This window comes from Pogona vitticeps, chromosome 2 (genome assembly GCF_051106095.1).
Source record: "Pogona vitticeps strain Pit_001003342236 chromosome 2, PviZW2.1, whole genome shotgun sequence".
Lineage (NCBI taxonomy): Eukaryota > Metazoa > Chordata > Lepidosauria > Squamata > Agamidae > Pogona > Pogona vitticeps.
Window position 1 is genome coordinate 272,739,605 of NC_135784.1, and position 18,731 is coordinate 272,758,335.

An 18,731-nucleotide genomic window follows, 5' to 3' on the forward strand; every position below is an offset into this window, starting at 1 on the left:
ATTCCCCCTTCCCCCCCCCCCCACTTGTGCTTCTGATTATTATGCTCTGTCTCTCCTGGATGTCCACTTGCATCCAAGTGAGTTTCTCCCTAATAATATGGTCTATATGTTCCTTTGTTAAAACTAATCCTCTCTCCCTGGAAGGAGAGTGGGGAGGAAGTCTGTTAAAAGTTTTGGTGTCCCAAGCAATTGGCTCTCTGGTTTCATCCAGAAGGTTTTCCTGTCCCTGTAAGAGATTATGTAATTGTGTTGCCTGTCTAGCTGGTTCTATGATTTTGTATCCCAGGAAGCGTTATTTTGCAAACTGTAGCAGAGGGATAAAGAAAAAAACTGTGTGGTCACTTGAAAATGCTGCAATTCTGCATTCACACAGCTGGGAGTTAGCTCCCTTGAATTCAGTTGGACTTACTTTTGAAGAGACGTCCATAAAATTGCAGTGTGACATAATTAGATTGGAAGTCAGAATAACAACAGACGTTGCTCGGTTTCTTCAATATCACATGTAGTTGAGATATATACAAGATGTTTTGGTTTTGGTCTCCTATTGCAAAGATATGCTTAGGGTATATCATCCTTCACATTTAGGAGCCTAACACTGTGTGTCTAATAACTACTGATACATATAGTTTACATCCATGTATTTCAGGATATTTTCATGTGATTAAAATGATTTGTTTGTTTGTTTATTCCACCAAATCATGTGCTTGAGATGGTTCACAGTCCTTAAAAATAATGCATTAAAAAGACCTATTAAAACCAGCAAGCCAAGTAACAGTAAGCCAACAGACAAAATAAAACCAACATCTTGAGACTAGGGATGCAAATCCTTGCTTGGCTCATCTTTCCACATAAGTACAAGCAACAGCAGAATTCTCGTCCTCGTTCCTTAAAAGGGTGAGATATTTTGTGGTGCTTATGAAAAGGGAAAGAGAATGGTTTACTGGGAGAATGAAGCAAAATGGTCCAAATAACAAATTGCACAAAAATAAGAAAGTGTGGACTTTTATGGATTAGAAGCATCAGGGTTGTCATTGTTATTATTGTTTTGATACCTTAAAACACCATTTCTGAAAACCCTGTAATTTACTGTATATGTGCAGTATTTACTTTACTGAGAATGCAGCAACTCTGTATTGAAGAGCATAATATTCCACCATATTCTTGCAGTGCTGTTCATAAATGGCATCTCAACATTTTCCACCTTATTTGAATGACAGGGCAGGGATGGAGATTTTCAAGTTTTTGCAGTGGGGGGGAAAATTCTGTAACCATTTCTCAGAGATGAGGTTATACTTTTAGTAAGAAATAATTTTTAAAAATACTCTTATTTAAATGAGAAATTCCACTTGCATTCACAGTGTCAGAAAGGGAACATATCTGGATAATGTGGATTGTGGATAGGTGAGCGTGACTTCTAAAATATCTTTGCTGTCTTAGTTGTTAAGCCCCTGTGACAGCGGCTCACCTAGCAATCCGGTAAAGTACTGCTTCTCCGATGTAATCAGTGCTGAAACCCCCGTATTCTGTTCTAAGCCCGGTGCATTTCAGTAGGAGAGATTCAAGCTTGTGCTTAATTCTGTCACTGAAATGGATGTGATAGGAAAGTGATTAACCATGGCTAATGCCCAGGACAGTAACAAAAAGAGCAGTGAGAAGCATGGACTTGGATCTATTGGCTTCTGTTTTGCTCTAATGGCTTTTAAGTAAAATATGCATAAAGAGCATTGCATTATGCATGATGATGCTTCACCATTCCCTTGTTGCTAGCATTCAAAAGAGGACACCCGTGATTCTACGTGTGTTCGTCTTTGCAACTGCTTCTCATAAGTGGCAAATGGGGTGAATTAGTTTCCACCACTAGAGTCCCCTGATGTCTAGAATGGTGATAAGTTTTAATCTGATATATCTGGATGGCTTTTGGAAGGTTGCCCTTGCCCGCAAATCCACAAGATATTTTTAAATATAATTATTAGAACTAGCAGCAGAATTGAAATTCAGTTCAGTTCTTTATCAAACCATTCAAACTACAGTGGTGCCTCACTAGACAGTCACCCTGCATGATAGTTTTTTCGCTAGACATTGACTTTTTGCGATCGCTATAGCGATTCCCAAAACAGTGATTCCTATGGGGAAATTTTGCTGGACAATGTTTGGTCCCTGCTTCGCAAATCGAATTTCACTAGATGATGATTTGCTTTTCGCTAGACAATGATTTCGCTAGACAGCAATTTCAGTGGAATGGATTATCATCATCTAGCGAGGCACCACTGTAGTACATTACAATTAAACTTTTAGAGGTTCCTGTGTTAAAAGGCAGATACACATATCATGGATCAGAATGAACACTGAAAATTGGATTGAAGAAGAAATCCAGAAGTGGTTTAAAGAACTGACAGCTTTATAAAGATGCAGATAATTTGTTTCTTGTGTCAATAGGTTCACAGATGGAGTTTCAAAGATATAGTTGCCATTAGGGTTTCTTTGTGTTGTGTTTGATACTGAAATTTTCCCAGCCTGGATTTGGAGATAAGTTAGAAACAAGGAAGGCAAAATAGGATTTGCTTGATATTGGGAAGGAAAGATAATTGCAAGCCTGAAGGTCATTACTTCTTCTTTGGAAGAAGAAATTGAAAATCCTGAAGTATTGCTCTTCAAAGTAAAAATAAAATGCTAAAGATGACAAAGACAGATGTAGAGACTGATAAAGAAAACAGAAAGAAAAGAAAGAAAAAAGATACCTTGCATGTAGGAGTTCGGTGCTAGTGCTATCACATTTGAAGATAGAATTGGACAGAAAAGATGGTTGCGCTTGCCAGGAATTGGGCAGTATCCAAGCCAATTTGCTCCAGGTTCTTCAGACTGAGATACTCCAATGTTAAGAACCTTTGCATGGTCATATTGAGATGTATCAGTGGATCTCTCAAAAATTCTGGGCAGCCAATGACAGAATTGGGGAGGAGGGAAAGTTATAAACGTTTCAGTTACATATGACTATTTGGTATATGATATTGGTTTGGATTTGTTTCACAAAATACTGAGATGATCACTTTTAGTTATTCCTTTTAGATATTCCGTATTGAGATTTCTTCATGGAAGATTCAAGAAACACTTGTCCTTCCAAGCAAAAGTCTTAAGTCAGATAAATTCATATCACTGAAATTTCTTGTGGGATCATGTGGCCAAATAAAATTACAATTTCTCTTCTTCCTTTTGATATTTCTGTCTTCTACTGGAGATATGCTGTCATCATGTCTATCCTCACTTTGTATGGTAGAGTTACAAACTTGTATTAATTTTGATTATTTGGTATTTTGTGTGTGTGTGTGTGTGTGTGTATTCCTTCTTTGTTTTTGTTTTTATTTGTTTTATTATTTCTTGTTCACTCTTTCAGTCTCAGAAATTCTTAGCATCATGCAATAAATCTGCATTTCAATGGCGTATGTCTGAAAGTCCAGGGCCCCTGCCCCACTGTAGAACTGAAATTACTGTACATAGCATTGTATAGCACTGATTTTATTGCATGTTATATTCTTTATCTTAAAGAAGGTGTTTTGAGCCATTGTTTAAGGTACCTTGTGGTAGTAGTAAAAGAAGCAGAAAGTAAACAAGGGGTAATACAGCAAATGTGGTGGTGAAGAATCAGCAGGATGCCTGAAATTAGAAGTTGCAAGGGGGGGGGGAGAAGGGGAGAGAGACTGTAAAGGGAAAACAGTAAAAAAAATTAGGGAAACAATGTAGAAGATAAAGGATCTGTTTGATGCACATCTGCTTGGAGTCAAATGGCGTTAGCTCAATGTCATTTTAAAAAAAGTTTATTTAAGAGAATGGGTCATGTCAGGCCATCCATGCCTTCTTTTGTCTGGAACACTTTGAAACCAAACTGTATAGAATATTTTGTACAAAGTGTTGGAAATAAGGCCTTTCTTTCTTTCTTTCTTTCTTTCTTTCTTTCTTTCTTTCTTTCTTTCTTTCTGTCTGTCTGTCTGTCTGTCTGTCTGTCTGTCTGTCTGTCTGTCTTTATTTTCTTTCTTTCTTTCTGTCTGTCTGTCTGTCTGTCTTTATTTTCTTTCTTTCTTTCCTTCCTTCTTTCTGTCTGTCTGTCTCTATTTTCTTTCTTTCTTTCTTTCTTTCTTTCTGTCTGTCTGTCTGTCTGTCTGTCTTTCTGTCTGTCTTTTCTTTCTTTCTTTCTTTCTTTCTTTCTTTCTGTCTGTCTGTCTGTCTGTCTGTCTGTCTGTCTGTCTTTATTTTTCTTTCTTTCTTTCTTTCTTTCTTTCTTTCTTTCTTTCTTTCTTTCTTTCTTTCTTTCTTTCTTTCTTTCTTTCTTTCTTTCTTTCTTTCTTTCTTTCTTTCTTTCTTTGCTCCTTTTTTCCCATAGAGGACCCAATGAGACTCAAAATAAGTAAAAGAAGAAATTTAAAAACACTGACATTTAAGACAATAATTAAACGTAATTCCAATTTTAAAAAATCAAGTATAAAAATAATGGAAAAACTTTAAGAATCTAATCTGCCCTTCTCAGTAAAAGGAAGAGGAACAAGAAACCCTTGATGAAATTCAGCTTTGAAAACTACAAACTGACAGTACATGACCGCAAGCTTTAAAGAGCTTGTAATCAGTAATTACTGCCCATGTTGTTTAACTGAAAAGCAAAGTCATTGGCTGAGCACTTATCTCATGTGTTCAATTTCTCTGTCATCACAGTTCACTCAAACACAAAAGAGCAGCACAAGTCAGAAAGGAAAAGTGACCTGCATCATCTTATAAACATACCTTTGCCTTTGGTTTGATAAAGCATGGTGATCAACAGGCTTCACTGGGTGTGTAACTCATGATAAATATTTAATGGCAACTCTGGCAAATGTGGAATTTGTAATGAGTATACAGAACGCTGCAGTCCTTTCTTCCTGACCAAATTAAAGAGTTTATCTTTCTTGAGAGGGGTTGCTATCAATTAATTAGGAAGAGGACAAAGTGAGTGAAATCCTGCTTGCACAGCTATGGTGCATAAGGCTGATGAGGCCTCTGTGGAATCCTCTTCATTGTAGGGAAGCTATTGAGACTCTTGGGATGGGGGGGAGTCTTTAATTTCTGAATATGCCATCAGGATTACTTTACTAGCAGTAGAAATGTTTTATTTTTCAGAAATTAAAGGTTTCCCTGCTGTCATCCCAGAACTCCCAGTGGCGTCTCTTCAGTTAAGGGGATTCCACAGGAGCCTTTGGATCTTTGGGGGAGATTAGAAAGTGTTTTTTTTTTCCCCTGAGAAATTGCTGCTGTTGACAATGTCACTACCCTTACACATCATAACTTACAGAACAGGATTTCAGGCACTGCCTGTTTCTGAATTCCTGTTTAAAGACATGAGTATAATACATATACAATATGTGTACTGGCCTACTTTGGAATGTTTGAGGCTGCAGACTCCTGACACAAGAATCCAGAACAATAAAAAAATGTAGTATCTACCAAATATAGACAAGTAAAGTTTATATGAGCCAGAACAGTAAGAAAAAAATATGCCATAGATATAATATATGACCTGTTAATGGTTTTTATTATATTAAAGAAACAACACATCTCACAGATCAAGGATGGGCAACTGTGACCTTCAAGATGTTTTAGACCTACAATTCTCATCATCGCTAGCCAGCCCGTGGTTGATGCATTATGGGAGTTGCAATCTAAAAACGTTTGGAAGTCATGGTCACCCAACCTTGTTTTAGGTATTTATGTGTATCATCCTTTTGTTTTGTCCTGTACACGCAAATAACTCTTTGCCCAAGACAATTTCATTGGCACCATGAAGCAACAACTAACATTATGCCAGAGAGGTAGTGTAGACAGACCGTTGAGGTTAGTAATGGTTGCCAAATATGCTAAGCCACATGGACACAGACTTCTTGCTGCTGAGGTCTGGGCAGGGACGGTTGTGCAGCCGAAGTGTCTCATACAGTCTGAATATTCTTGCAGAAGCAGGACTACAGAAGAGAGATGACTTGATCAAAACTCTTTGAGGAAGAATTTGCAAGGGTGGAAGGGGAAATGGGAGCATTTCCAATTTACAAGAAATAAATAGCATTACCTGTCAGACTCTACACTGTAGTAATAACCTTTTATTCTGGGATTTCAGAATAAATACATGAGAAAAGAGGCTTCTCTAATGAACCATGCACAATATATTGTCACTGTAGCTTTCTCTGTGTTAATATTCTTTGTATATTGTTTCTATAGCTATCAGGAAGTCTGCTCAATAGTAACATTTTTAGAACAGGAAGTAGTTCCAGGTCCAGGAAAGTGGCAGTACATTAAGAAGACACAATACCATATGTTAGACAATGTGTGGTGTGCATTTTATTTACATATTTGTTTATGGGCCTTGTTGCACAGTGGTTAAACTGCTGTACTCCAGCCAAAACTGTGTTCACGGCCTGGGATTCAATCCCAAGTAGACAGTTCAAGGCTGACTCAGCCTTCTATCCTTCCAAGGTCAATAAAATAAATATCCAACTTGCTCGGGGTGGGTGGGCAATGTTCATAATTAACTTATAAACCAGCCAGAAAGTGCTTTAAGCTCTACAGAGCGGTATATAAAAAGCACACTTTGCTTTTTATTTTGGTTATGTATTCTTTATGTTTGTATTTGTAATATATTTGTATTTCATTTTTTCCTGCAAAGCCCAATAAGACACTTAAAGTGATCAACAGTAATAATAATTCAGATAAAAACAGAACAGTGGTGAAAACACACTAATGAAAAGAAAAATTTAAAATCTTGTTTGTGATAACCAGAAACGGTGGATGTGGAATTCACTATCCTTCAAAATCATGATGTCTTTTAATGACACAGGAGCAATTAACTGCAGGATAGAAAGATTGTGTTGCTATTTATTTGTTGTATTTCCACACATATTATTTCCTCAATATTTTACATATATTTTATATACGTTGATGACATGTTCAATGCATTTGGTAGCCACCCAAATGGTTACTTCCTGCTCATTTTGTCAACTTTTTTTGGGGGGGGGACTGTAACTTCCTCATATATGTCAGTGGTGAAACAAATATTTACATTAGAAGTGAAACAAAGATCTGATGGTTTATTTGTGGCACAGGATCCTAAAAATGGTCCTGTCTATTTCTCCAGGTTTTACTGTTTTAGAGGAAGTAGAGGAACATTCGCTTTTACAATAAATAGAAAAAAGACTCCAGATTTATTATTATTACTGAACATAGCATCAATTTGCAGCAGTACATTGACAAGTTCATTAAAAAAAATTATGCCATTGTACTGTAATTCAGCCTCATTACTGTGTCAAGTGAGTGAATAACCTGGATAACCGGGATTAATTGCGAACTGAAAGTGAAGGGTGGACAGGCACCACAATTATTAGACACACTCTTGCATGCTGAACAAGACAGCCATTCTATGAATAACACAGTATATACATAAAATGTGTGAAACAGGGTTCTCATTGATTGTTCTATTTTCGATGAAATAAACATTGTAAAGCAATAACATACAGGTGGAACTTCTCAATCTGGGTACCTGCTTTCTGGACCACGCTACTTATGTTGCTCATATTTATTACTTCAGTTTTTGAAATGTTTGTCATACAGTTGTGTACTGAGATATCTAAGATATTTAGTAAAAGAGCAAATAGATTATAAATAGGGATACAATTTGAATTCGGAAATATTCAGAATTCACCTCATAATGCCATATTCAGATAGTTCTGAATATATCTGAATCTGAATTTCATAGTTGTAATAATAACTGTAATAATAATTTCTAATATTAAGGGTGCCATTTACTTCTGTAGATTAGAAAGGTTAGGTTTCCACTTGCTAGAGGAAGAAGTGAAAGCAAAACTCATTTCTCAGGCATCCTGGAGTGATTTCTTGAGAAAGGAAACAAATACACTTTAACATCAAGGATAGTGAGGGCCAATGTCCCCTGTAAGCTGTGCATGCATGCTTGCCCAGAGCTCCATTGGGGTATCCCATATTTTGAATGAAGCCCCGCCCACCCCTGCATACATGGAGTAAGGCTCTCACACAGCAGGACAGAAACTGAGAGGGAACGTTGGTGAGGGCAAATAACTCATTCAACTGTGCAATTACTCGCAGTTCTCACACACCACTGCTGCTCCAATCTGCCCACCAGTGCTGCCCAGGGTATTTGCCCACTCCCCAATGTGACCTGCCCTCTGCTTCCTCTGTTGGCATTTCTTGCTAGCATTCCCACTGTTCAGGATTAAATCAGTATTCCCGTTATATTCAAAATTCCAAATTTTTTTTGCTAAGGTTCCCATTTCTCTTTGGTGGTAGAAATGCGTGCAGGCTTATAGTTGTTTTTCAGGGACCTATTCTCCATATTTATTGTCATCACCAATAGGAACAGGAGAACATACACATCTTGGTAGAACGTATATATCTGATCTAAAGGTTTTCTGTTGCAGAACCTCAGCCTTTAATAGACTATTATTTAAGCTTAAGACACAATGGTGGTTCTTTAATACCGAGACAGTCTCTCCCTCCTCCCCTATCTTTCCTTCTCCCCCTCTTTGTGTGTGTGTTTAGGGGGGAGAGTCTTCATAGCTCCAAGATCATGAAAACAACAGACCTGGAACCTGGAGTGCATATTAAAGGAACCCTAGCAGTTTGCATCTTAATTTGGAGTTTTAAAAAAATGTAATGAATTCTACTAAAATAGAATCTGTCTGTAGCCTGCAGCACCATCTTTAAGTCAGTAACCAGAAGTACTGTCTATAGCTAGTAAGTGGCACATAACCCTAATGTATCCAAGAGAACAATCTGGCATGATGTCTGGATATTCATTTGCCCACAAGGCATGTAGACAACATAAGATGTTTCCTTCTGCAGGTGTCCTGAATTCATCAGACAGTTAGAAGGAAAAGAGGACCCAGCTCCTGCTGGCTGCTAAGGAGGTGGTGGAAAAGTGAAGAGAAGGAAAGTAGTACACAACTGGAAAGAGAGAAGGACAACAGAGGAAGTAAAAGAGGGGGATAAGAGGCAGGAAAAAAAAGAGAAAGTGAAAGAGCACCAGCCAGACATTATAAACTAAAATGTTTCTAGCCCAAGTAAAGCTGGCTTTTCTGTTTGTGAGAAATATACCGAGAAAATGGCAAGAACTAGAGATGCAAATCCTCACTGGCCTTGTCTTTGCATGCAAATACAAGAGGCACTTGCCCAGAAGATATTTAAAAGTAGATTAAAAGAAATGGGGAGGAGGGGACATGCCTGTTTCAGGAGAAAGTGTGAATGAATATGTAGAAATCTGGAGGCCTGAAGCAGCATATAACACAGCTCAGAGGTGGGATACAAAGACAAAAGAGATTGAGTACATGTCTATTTACATATTTTTGTAGTTTCTCTTCCCTCTGCTGCTTTTATCCCTGCTTAGCTTCCATCTCCATATAATTCCTCCTCAACAAAGAAAGACAGCGAGATGTAACAGTATGAGATGAACTGCCAATGACCCTTTCTCCTCTTCTTCTGATCAGACCATCCCCATCAGTGATTCCATTGAAAAGTGGTAAATTACGATCTTGGCATGAAAAAAAAATTACTATCATTACAGCTCAGCAATATACAGAATACAACCTGGTCCACAAGTAACTCACTGAAAAATAGTTGCTTCCTACCTCTGGCGCAGACATCTTGCAAGATTTGCAAGCTTCTGCTCCTGTCTCCTTCAGTTGGGAATCATCCACTATCACTCCATATCCCACCCACCCCTTCTCTGGGAAGTGGCAGGACTTTTTCTCTCTGCAAAACTCTCCCCAACCACCTACATGTTCTCTGCCCCCCCCGTTCCAGCAAGCTCAGAATCACAATACATAAAGAAGCCTGATATCAGTTGTGCATCTCCTACAACACACCATGCATCTTGGTAGTCCTGCCCTCTGGGATCACATTCCTTCTGCTGGAGGACATGCTAAAATAAAGGACTTGTCTTTTGACGGCCCTTCTAATAGAGGACTGCACAGCAAGCCATTCTCCTTATTATTGTGATAAACAGCACAATACAGGACCAAATGGATGCTTTCTCCCTCCCTTTATAAATATGAGGCTCTTCCCTCCAGGTTTCTTGAGAATATATTTACCTAGGAGCAAGCCCCACTGAACTCAATGAAATTTAATTCTGAGTAGATAAGTAGAAGATTGCACTGTCAGTGATTAAAGAACATCCCTGAAGTTTGCCTAGATAAGGAAATGCTTGCTTTTTAATAAAGTATTCTTTTCAAACTGATCCTAGTTCAGAGTTGTCTATGTGTCATCAATGCATTCTTGTGAGCATTCCTAAGCATTGGTACCCCTTACACGTGCCTTGTTCCTATCAAGAGATGGCTACAAAGTCATATTAAATTAATAAGCAGAGTGGCAATCACAAACAAGTTCAGAGTCTTTGGATGCTTTTATTTCCTGCCTCTGTTCTTTCACACAGAAAACGAGCTACTTGTCATACTCTGTGAAGACATACAGAGAAATATTCCTGCTGGTACTGTGTGCCTTTTCAAGTACTGTAGTGTGCTGTTGGGAAGTCATTTTATGTATTGTGATAATATACCTACTGACTTTGGAAAGTGACAATTTCACCTTTGAAGAAGAAAATAGGGGACATCGATTGTATGATCTTTTAAATACCTTAGGGATGCATGCTACATGGAACCTGTTCTGAATAGAGATACAAGTCTGTAAAGGGCCAAAAGTTAATTTTAGAGAACTATTATTTAGAGAAGAACAACTATATAGCATGACTAACCTTTTTTCCCCTTTCATTGAGAATCAAGTAAAATATGTAGAGTTCACTGAACATTTGCACTACTTATGTACACACGTGCAAAGATTTAATTTGGTTAGCTTCCTCTTCATTTCCTGAACCACATTTCTGCTACCAAGATGAAAGACAATGACAGACAGCATTTGCAGTGGGTGAGAAGTGGTTCTTATTCATTGTCTCACCCTGTACTCAGATCTTTTCCTCATCAGTCCTTTCAGACTCTGGAAACTTTAACATTTAGGACTACAGCTTCCAGAATCCTCCACCCAGCATGGTCACAAGCTCTGAATCTTTTTATTATTATTATTATTATTATTATTATTATTATTATTATTATTATTATTATTATTATTATTATTATTATTATTATTATTATTATTATTATTATTATTATTATTATTATTATTATTATTATTATTATTATTATTATCATTATCATCATTATCATCATTATCATTATCATTATTGGTGGAGGGCTGCTTTCTTTCCCTCTGGGTTCTTAGAAATGTTTGTACAGGTCAGGAAAAGCTTTATGTTGGGGTGAGCATGGAAAAATTCAGTAAGAAGTACCTGGGGCCCTGAGCTGCACATGGTCTCTCGGTGCCAGCAGCTCCTGCACAGATCTGCTGGCTGGCTGGCTGTTTCGGGCAGGGACCAGGATGGTGAGGAGTGGGAGGTAGGACCCAGATGTAGCAGGGGTTGAGAGGTGAGGAAGCAGAGGCAGGCTGGAAGGGGAAGGGGAGAAATTGTGGTGGAGGAGGAAGAGGCCCCTGCTCTGCTGACATGATTTCCTCCTCGCCTCTGTCATGTGCTGCCATCTTTGTCATCTTAAGGAGGATGGCTGAGGAGGAAGAACCATATGAAGGGAGGACAAAAAGGATGACAGTTCCCTTCCTGAGGGAAAACTCACCCTACCTCAGCAAAACCCAATTTTAACCCACCCTTGTTACCTCTACCTCCCAGAGTCCATTAAAGGACTGTTGCGGGGTGGGGGTGGGTGGTGCGAATGGCTTTAAGAAATACTCAGCCACAAAATTTGAGGCTTGTTGCCCAAAGGCAGGCACAACCATAACATTAAAAATTAGGTTAGAACTATTTTCTGTTAAAAAAAAATATTTTTAATGTAGTTTCTTTACCCCATTAAAATGCCTTTTCATGCAAATGGGGCAGGGAGTCACAGGTTACTTGACCATTTACCCCATATAGAGTAAAAAAAAAAATCTGCTTCCCCAGCTCCTCTGTTGAGGTAAGAATCCAGCACACATGTGGTTGCTCTCACCTCTCCGTATTCTCAGGCTGTGGAAGCTGAAAAGTGTATCTGTTATCTCTGGACAGGCAAGAACCAAAGGTACATCCACTAGACATAAACATCCAAACCAAAGGAAATCCAGACTATTTTTGTCTGCAAAGCATTTTGCTAATTGTTCATAATGAGCTCTCAAGAGACTTTTGGTGTCCTGTCATGGATCGGAGAATAAGAGAATTCTGACCACTCTGCCACTGGATTACAATGCGGACACGGTGGTAGCACAGGAGAAAGATTATTTATTTATTTATTTATTTTGCAGCTTCCATCACCACAGAGTAAGCCTTCCAAAGGGCTCTAGCCTGTGTTTGATCAGATTTGCTTTGAGTTCTTTGCCAATAGTGCTCAAGTTTCCATCACCACCAACCTCCTAGAAAATCAGAATGTGACTTGGCCCTCTTCTTCTGGATGGAATGCTTAGGAATGATTGTGCCTACCACGCTAGCTGTTCCTCCATTCCAACCAGTGCTTTGATAGACTCCCCAGCTGAAGTGCCAAGAAACTCTCCAAGAGCTAGTACAGAACCATTTGGGGCCATCCTCCCTGCAGACAGCAGACAGGAAAAATACACCACTGATCCAACAGCTATATACGCTATGCCCTAGCAGTCACCTTCCTCTGTGGGGAACTCCCTCTAGTGTCATATTTTTCAGCAGCAGTCTCACCCTGGCGGGAGCCCATGCTACATCAACATATGTCTCAAGAAATGGTGGAAGCCTCAAGTGGAAGATCAACATCTTCCACTCAAGGACCTTGTTCACCAAAGAAGTCCAATTAGCAGGGAACAGGGAGTAACAGCAAGACGTCTGGTGGCTCCTGTATTTCTTACCAAACAGACATTTTTCTGGAGTCCTTCTCTTTGGCTGGGCTGTTGAACTTATATACCTCAAGAAAAAATAATAATACGATAGATGTCATGGGAAGAATGTTCCAGCAGATCATCAGAGTCTGGGGTGTGTGAAGACATATGAACGTGTTTCTTTGTTTAACATTTTTTTCTCCCAAATCCAATCTTTCAAATTCTCGACCACCATGTGGACCCTTCTTAACAATGTTGCTGTTTCTGCCTATTATTTATTTCCTTTGTCAGCATTTCCATTTTACCTGAGGGGAAAATGGTTTTCTGCACTATACCCAACAGCCTCTGTATTTTAAATCCAAACTACCTGTCACATTTGGAAATATTTAATCTACGGTTCAGGCTTGGGTCCTCCCTAGTGTGCACATATTATAAGGAAACAGAATTGACTGTGTTTGTCACCAAGGCCAAGAAGTAACATGGTTTCTATCTTAAAGACTTTTTCACTACCCCACAGAGAAAACAGACATTTGATTCCTTTGCCTACATATTTCAAATGTTTCAGTCATAGCTTTGAAAAATTTTGTAATCACCATCCTTTTATGTTGACTATTATACTATTATACTCTTACTGTAGTACCTTTCCAATGCAGAAATGCATTCTAGTTGAATATCAGCTTTACACACATCTGAGGCCTTCTAGCACTTACTGCTCTAGCTGTTATTCAGTTGGTTTGTACTGCAAGCAGAACTCAAAAGAGTTGCAAACTGTATAGATCTATTACTTTTAGTGTGTAATTAATCTTGTTGGCATGACTTATACGACTGTGGATTAAAATGCCTGGAAAGCATACCATTGAATTCTGTTGCTCATTAATATTGATCAAAGGTTGTTCTCTTTGTGTTAGAAGCTACTTAAAGATTTTGTACAAAAGTATTACTACACTATTGATTTTTTTTAAAAGGCTCCCCCCAAGCCCTTTATGCTTCAAGGTAAATCATAAACATTTCCAGTAAAGAGGAATGTTTACAAAACTTTGCCCATATCTAACTCATAATATCACTCACATGAAACGTTTGATAGCTTTTCCTTGTATTTTAAGAGATAACAATCCTTTGGCAGAGCTTGGAAATACATACAGTAGTGAGAAGGAATATTTTACTAGTAACCAGTTACCTTTCTAAGAAGTAGTGTAACTAGTAGTTACAGTGTTACAACTTACTTCAGTATACAGTATTTCATCTTTTGACCAGTTCATGCAATGAAACAACATTACCACAGTAATGTCTCTGAGACAAATCCCCCACCCACCCAAAGTATTACAGTAGCTCATGATGAAGTGGAAACTGCCCCCTTTATTCTAGGAGGACAAATCAAGTCAAGATGTACAGGACAGGTTTTCTTGAAGTTTTTCAGAGAACTGCAGGATAGGCAAAGCAAAGCAAAGTGTGAAATCCCACCCACCCCGTATGCCTTGCCAATGGACTCAGTTCCATCAGCAGAACACCTGTGCTGGATTCTGATAGATCTGCTTCAGAGTCCCTATAAGATGATGTCTGCAGGATGTAAGAGGGACTAGACAGAAGAACTTGTCACCAGCGTGATTCAGCAATATCATTAAAAAGGTGCTCTATTTATACAAAAGATTCCCCAAAAGATTTTACTGATGAGGGACTCCAAATGACTCACTTTTTTTCCCAATGTGTCCCTCATGGCAAATAATGGCATTGTAAATGAGTGATCTATAATCCTGTGAAGAGGGTAGTCTGTGATTTATTTAGGGCTTATAAATTGGACTTCATTCCTTAATTATCAGCTGATGGTTTTGCAAGAAAACCTCACCAGTGACTATTGACTTTGCCTGTCATCTACTTCCCACTTCCACTATTGGATTCCCTATGGGGGGTTGGGGGGTGGAATTACATACTATGTGCAAAGGTAATTGTCTAGTATCAAAGAACACAGGAAAACAATTGCCAGAGTTGTGTTCCAATACAGAGCGGAACAGTGTATGTATGTGCATATTTAGACAAATGTTATGAGCAACTCATGTTATACATTTCTTCTGATTTCCAAATTAAATATAGATTATTATCAAGGCAGTAAGTAATTCAGGGCAACTGGCACTCTGCCCTGTGGCACCAAATATAGAGGGCATAGCCCTTCTTTCAGATTCCTAAGACTGACCTAGTAGCCTGGCCTACCACCATAGTCAGTATTGCCAAGTTAGACTGCCTCGACTTGAGGAGCCAGTTCAGCATGGAAGTGTGTCAAGCTCCCAAGATAGCTCACCTCCAAGTCAGAAGAAGACAGCGTGCTTCTCTTTCTCTTCAGGATCTCTCTAATTGGTGCAAAACACCTCTGTTTCAGTTAGCACCCATTCCTTTTGAGAAGCAAAGCACACTTATACACAACATGCACAGAATAATTGATTTCTTATTTTAAAAGTTGCAAACAATCTCTCTGATGCTTCTGATAATTAAAAGTCAATGCAACAGAACAGGAATCACAGTCTTTTTGGCCAGTTCAACTATTTATTTTAAATAGTTGTGTGCATTAATGTATATTGTTGCTTGATACACACATACACACACGCACAAACCCTTTCCCATGTTCTTCTGCCAAGAATACAGCCGAATGCCTTCTGTCTTTGTGGACTGAGGAAAATAGTTGCCAACCATGTGTTGGATCAGACTAGTGATGATTTCCATACCTAATTCTGAATCATGGAAAGAGTTAATACCAATCAGAAATTTCAACTTTTGTAGAGAACAGAAAATAATGTGATCGTCGCTACTTCTTGAAACTTTTGATAGTTCTGTTGCTCATCTTATTTATATATCAACGCTAGAAAATGAAATTAGTATTTTTAGTAATTAATAATTATTTAAAAACTTTTTTTAGTAAAATGAGATTTTAAGTGGACAAATTATTATTATTTTATAAATATTATTGCATTCCAAGGAATGAAGATTAGGTTTTTAAAATTATTGTTATTATTGCAGAGAAGAATTTCTAAGCAATGGTGAGGAGGACACTGGCATCCTTCCATGTTTTATCTGAATCCTTTTAAAAACCTCAAGATAGATTACAGCAGTTTTGATAAACTGAGGAAAAATCATCAGTAGCAACAACAAGGGAGGGTAGCCAGGGCACTTAGTGAGCAGCAGGAGAATTTTGTGAAGAGCAAGTATAACTTCTGTGTCATGGCAGCTCACACAGTGATTATTGGATCACACTATAACTCCTCGGGAACATTTTATTCATACCTTGTGTATAATTATATTGTTTCCTAGGGATTGCCGTAAGTTAAAAAATTGTAGCATGAATGTTTTTGCTTGGAATATTTATCTGGTGGGGCCCACTGTATTGAATTGGTGCAGAGTTGAAATGGAAGGTGCTTTAGGAGTAAAACACAGAGTAAAGGAATATTTTTAAATCTTGGCCTAGATTCATCATAAGCAATTATTTCAGAAGCACATATTCACTAGAGAAATAGTATTTCCTGTGCTTTTGAAACTTATCTAATTTACCTGACTGAATGACAACATTAGTACAATTAGATCTTGTAGTAGAATCAGAAATTATGTGATGCACCCCTTTGCCACACACACAAAAAGTCCAGGCAGTCAAACACATGTAAAAAATGCCAATTCAAAAAGGCCATTGATGCACTGCAACTTCCATCAGGTGTAGTAGCATAACCAGTGATGAGTATCCATTGGCCTTTGTTATATCATCAGTCATCCCATCAGCATAACCAGTGGGAGTTGCTATCAAGCTACAACTGGAGGGCCACAAGTTGCCTGTCTTTGCCTTGCAGTTATTTTCTCATTCACAGTCCCCAATAGCATGCACTGTTCAAACCAGCACTTCGTAGTGTCATGTTACTTCCTGGGGGTACCTGCCAGCTTTTGCTGCAAGCATACATAAATCACATGAATGTGTTGAAAAGGGGAGAAAAAATGGAGGACTCAATCAAGAGACGAGACAGAAGAAATGGATTCAATTAGGACTACATTTGTCAAACATTACAGAGAAAGAGAACTGTGCAGGAATCTAGTATCTAAATCCAAAAAGAAAGATGTAGATGTGTCATGGAGAACCCATTATCTCTACTGTCCTGCCTTTCTCTGTTATTCAACTTAAGGGAGGTGGCAGTACACCTCATTGTCTCCTAGAGTAACCTTGGCTGCATTGCATAGCAGCCCAGAGCGCAATCCTCCTTCAAGTAAATGAATTAAGGCATTCATAGGAACATAAGAAGCCGTCTTACACCCAGAAGACTGGTGGCTTATTTACCTCAGAATGATCTAAACTGACTGGCTGAATTTCCTGACTTTTCAGACTGCAATTATTTTTCTCAGCCCTGCCTTTAGATATCAGGGATTTAATCTTTTGCTCACAAAGTGTATTTTACTGCTAAATTACAGGCCTTCCCTTTTACTCTCTTGTAATCACAAACTAATGAGGAAATCCACATATTGTTATAGGAGTGACAACTAAATGTGTAAATGGGGCACAGCCTTATAGTATCCTTTCTGAATTCAACATATAAAAATAATTTTTGTATGATAAATATTACTGCAATGTCAGAATATGTGTTGGGTCTGCAATAACTACATGCTACCCTAACATCTTTTCTTTGGATTGGACCATCAATTCTTCTATACATAGATGCGACCAGAAGTCCATTCTTTTTTTTTTCTGTAGAAATATGTCACTGCAATGGAGCTGACAAGTACAGTTTCCTATACAGAAGCACTGTATGTTGTTGTTTTAAATCAGTAGGTAAATAAGTTAAACATTCAATTTTAAGAAATTATAAAGAGGGTATCCTGTTTAAACACTGGGATTTGCTGTGCTTGCTTATTTAGTCCTAGAGAGATTTTTTTTTCTCCAGTAGCTGAGTCCTGCTGCATTCTCTAGCAGCAACTCTCAGCAGCTAGAGTTGGAATCCTTAGGCTGGATTTGCAATCATTTGGGATTAAGGCCCCTTGAACTGATTGACCAGACAAACAGGATTCTACTGCTAGTGTTTTTCACCTGTGAGCAGCTATAGTATTGCATTGGCTAATGAAATCAGGCTAAAGGCTTGTAATGTAAACAGGAAGCATATTTGTTGCACACACATACATTAATGTTTTTTACAGGGTTTTTTTCTTTGCCTTTGAAGCCAACATTCTGTCTGGCTTTCCCTCACACCGCTACAGTATATATAGATTTAACACAGAATGGTTTTCTGGATGACAACCATATTCTCAACAGTGCCTGAATGCGAGCGTGAAATACCTTTCCCCCTTCTCCTCATCCCTGCCACTCTCTGTACAACCCAAACACTGGCTCCAGAACATTCCCAAGACATCTGAAGAAGTTGGGGAAGCCCTCAGTGCTGCAGGAGTGGGCAACCGCTCCGTTTGATTCTACTTTTGATGTAGTTATATGAGCAGAATCACCTTATAGAATATTGGCCAAGCAAAGACGTAGTCTGCACTTGCTTTCCTTCATAAAGACTGTTGGATTAATGGAAAAGACACTGATGATGGTACCCCTCCAAATTAGGGTGAAGCAGCTCTCTACTTGGTTGTTGAGCCACCCCTAAACTAAATTATACAGTGTTATCAAGTAATCGTAGCAAAGTAAGTAGCAGTAACAATGTGTGTGTATGCGTAGTAGCAATTATTGTAGTGTTCAAGTCCATTTGCTTCAGCATTTTCATTTGTTATTGTGGGAGTTTGTCAGGGAGAGTGTAGCCATCTTGTAAGCAGACCCCCTTTGTAAACAGTGCTGATTATTACTTTCAGCATCATAGTAGATTTAT

At 38.5% G+C, this 18,731-nt stretch overlaps 1 protein-coding gene across 3 annotated transcripts in view; it reads left to right on the plus strand.

The window, feature by feature from the left end:
* Positions 1 to 18,731, plus strand: part of EDIL3 (EGF like and discoidin domains 3) — a 314,619-nt gene that overhangs the window by 171,194 nt on the left and 124,694 nt on the right. The gene's annotated exons all lie outside the window — the stretch shown is intronic.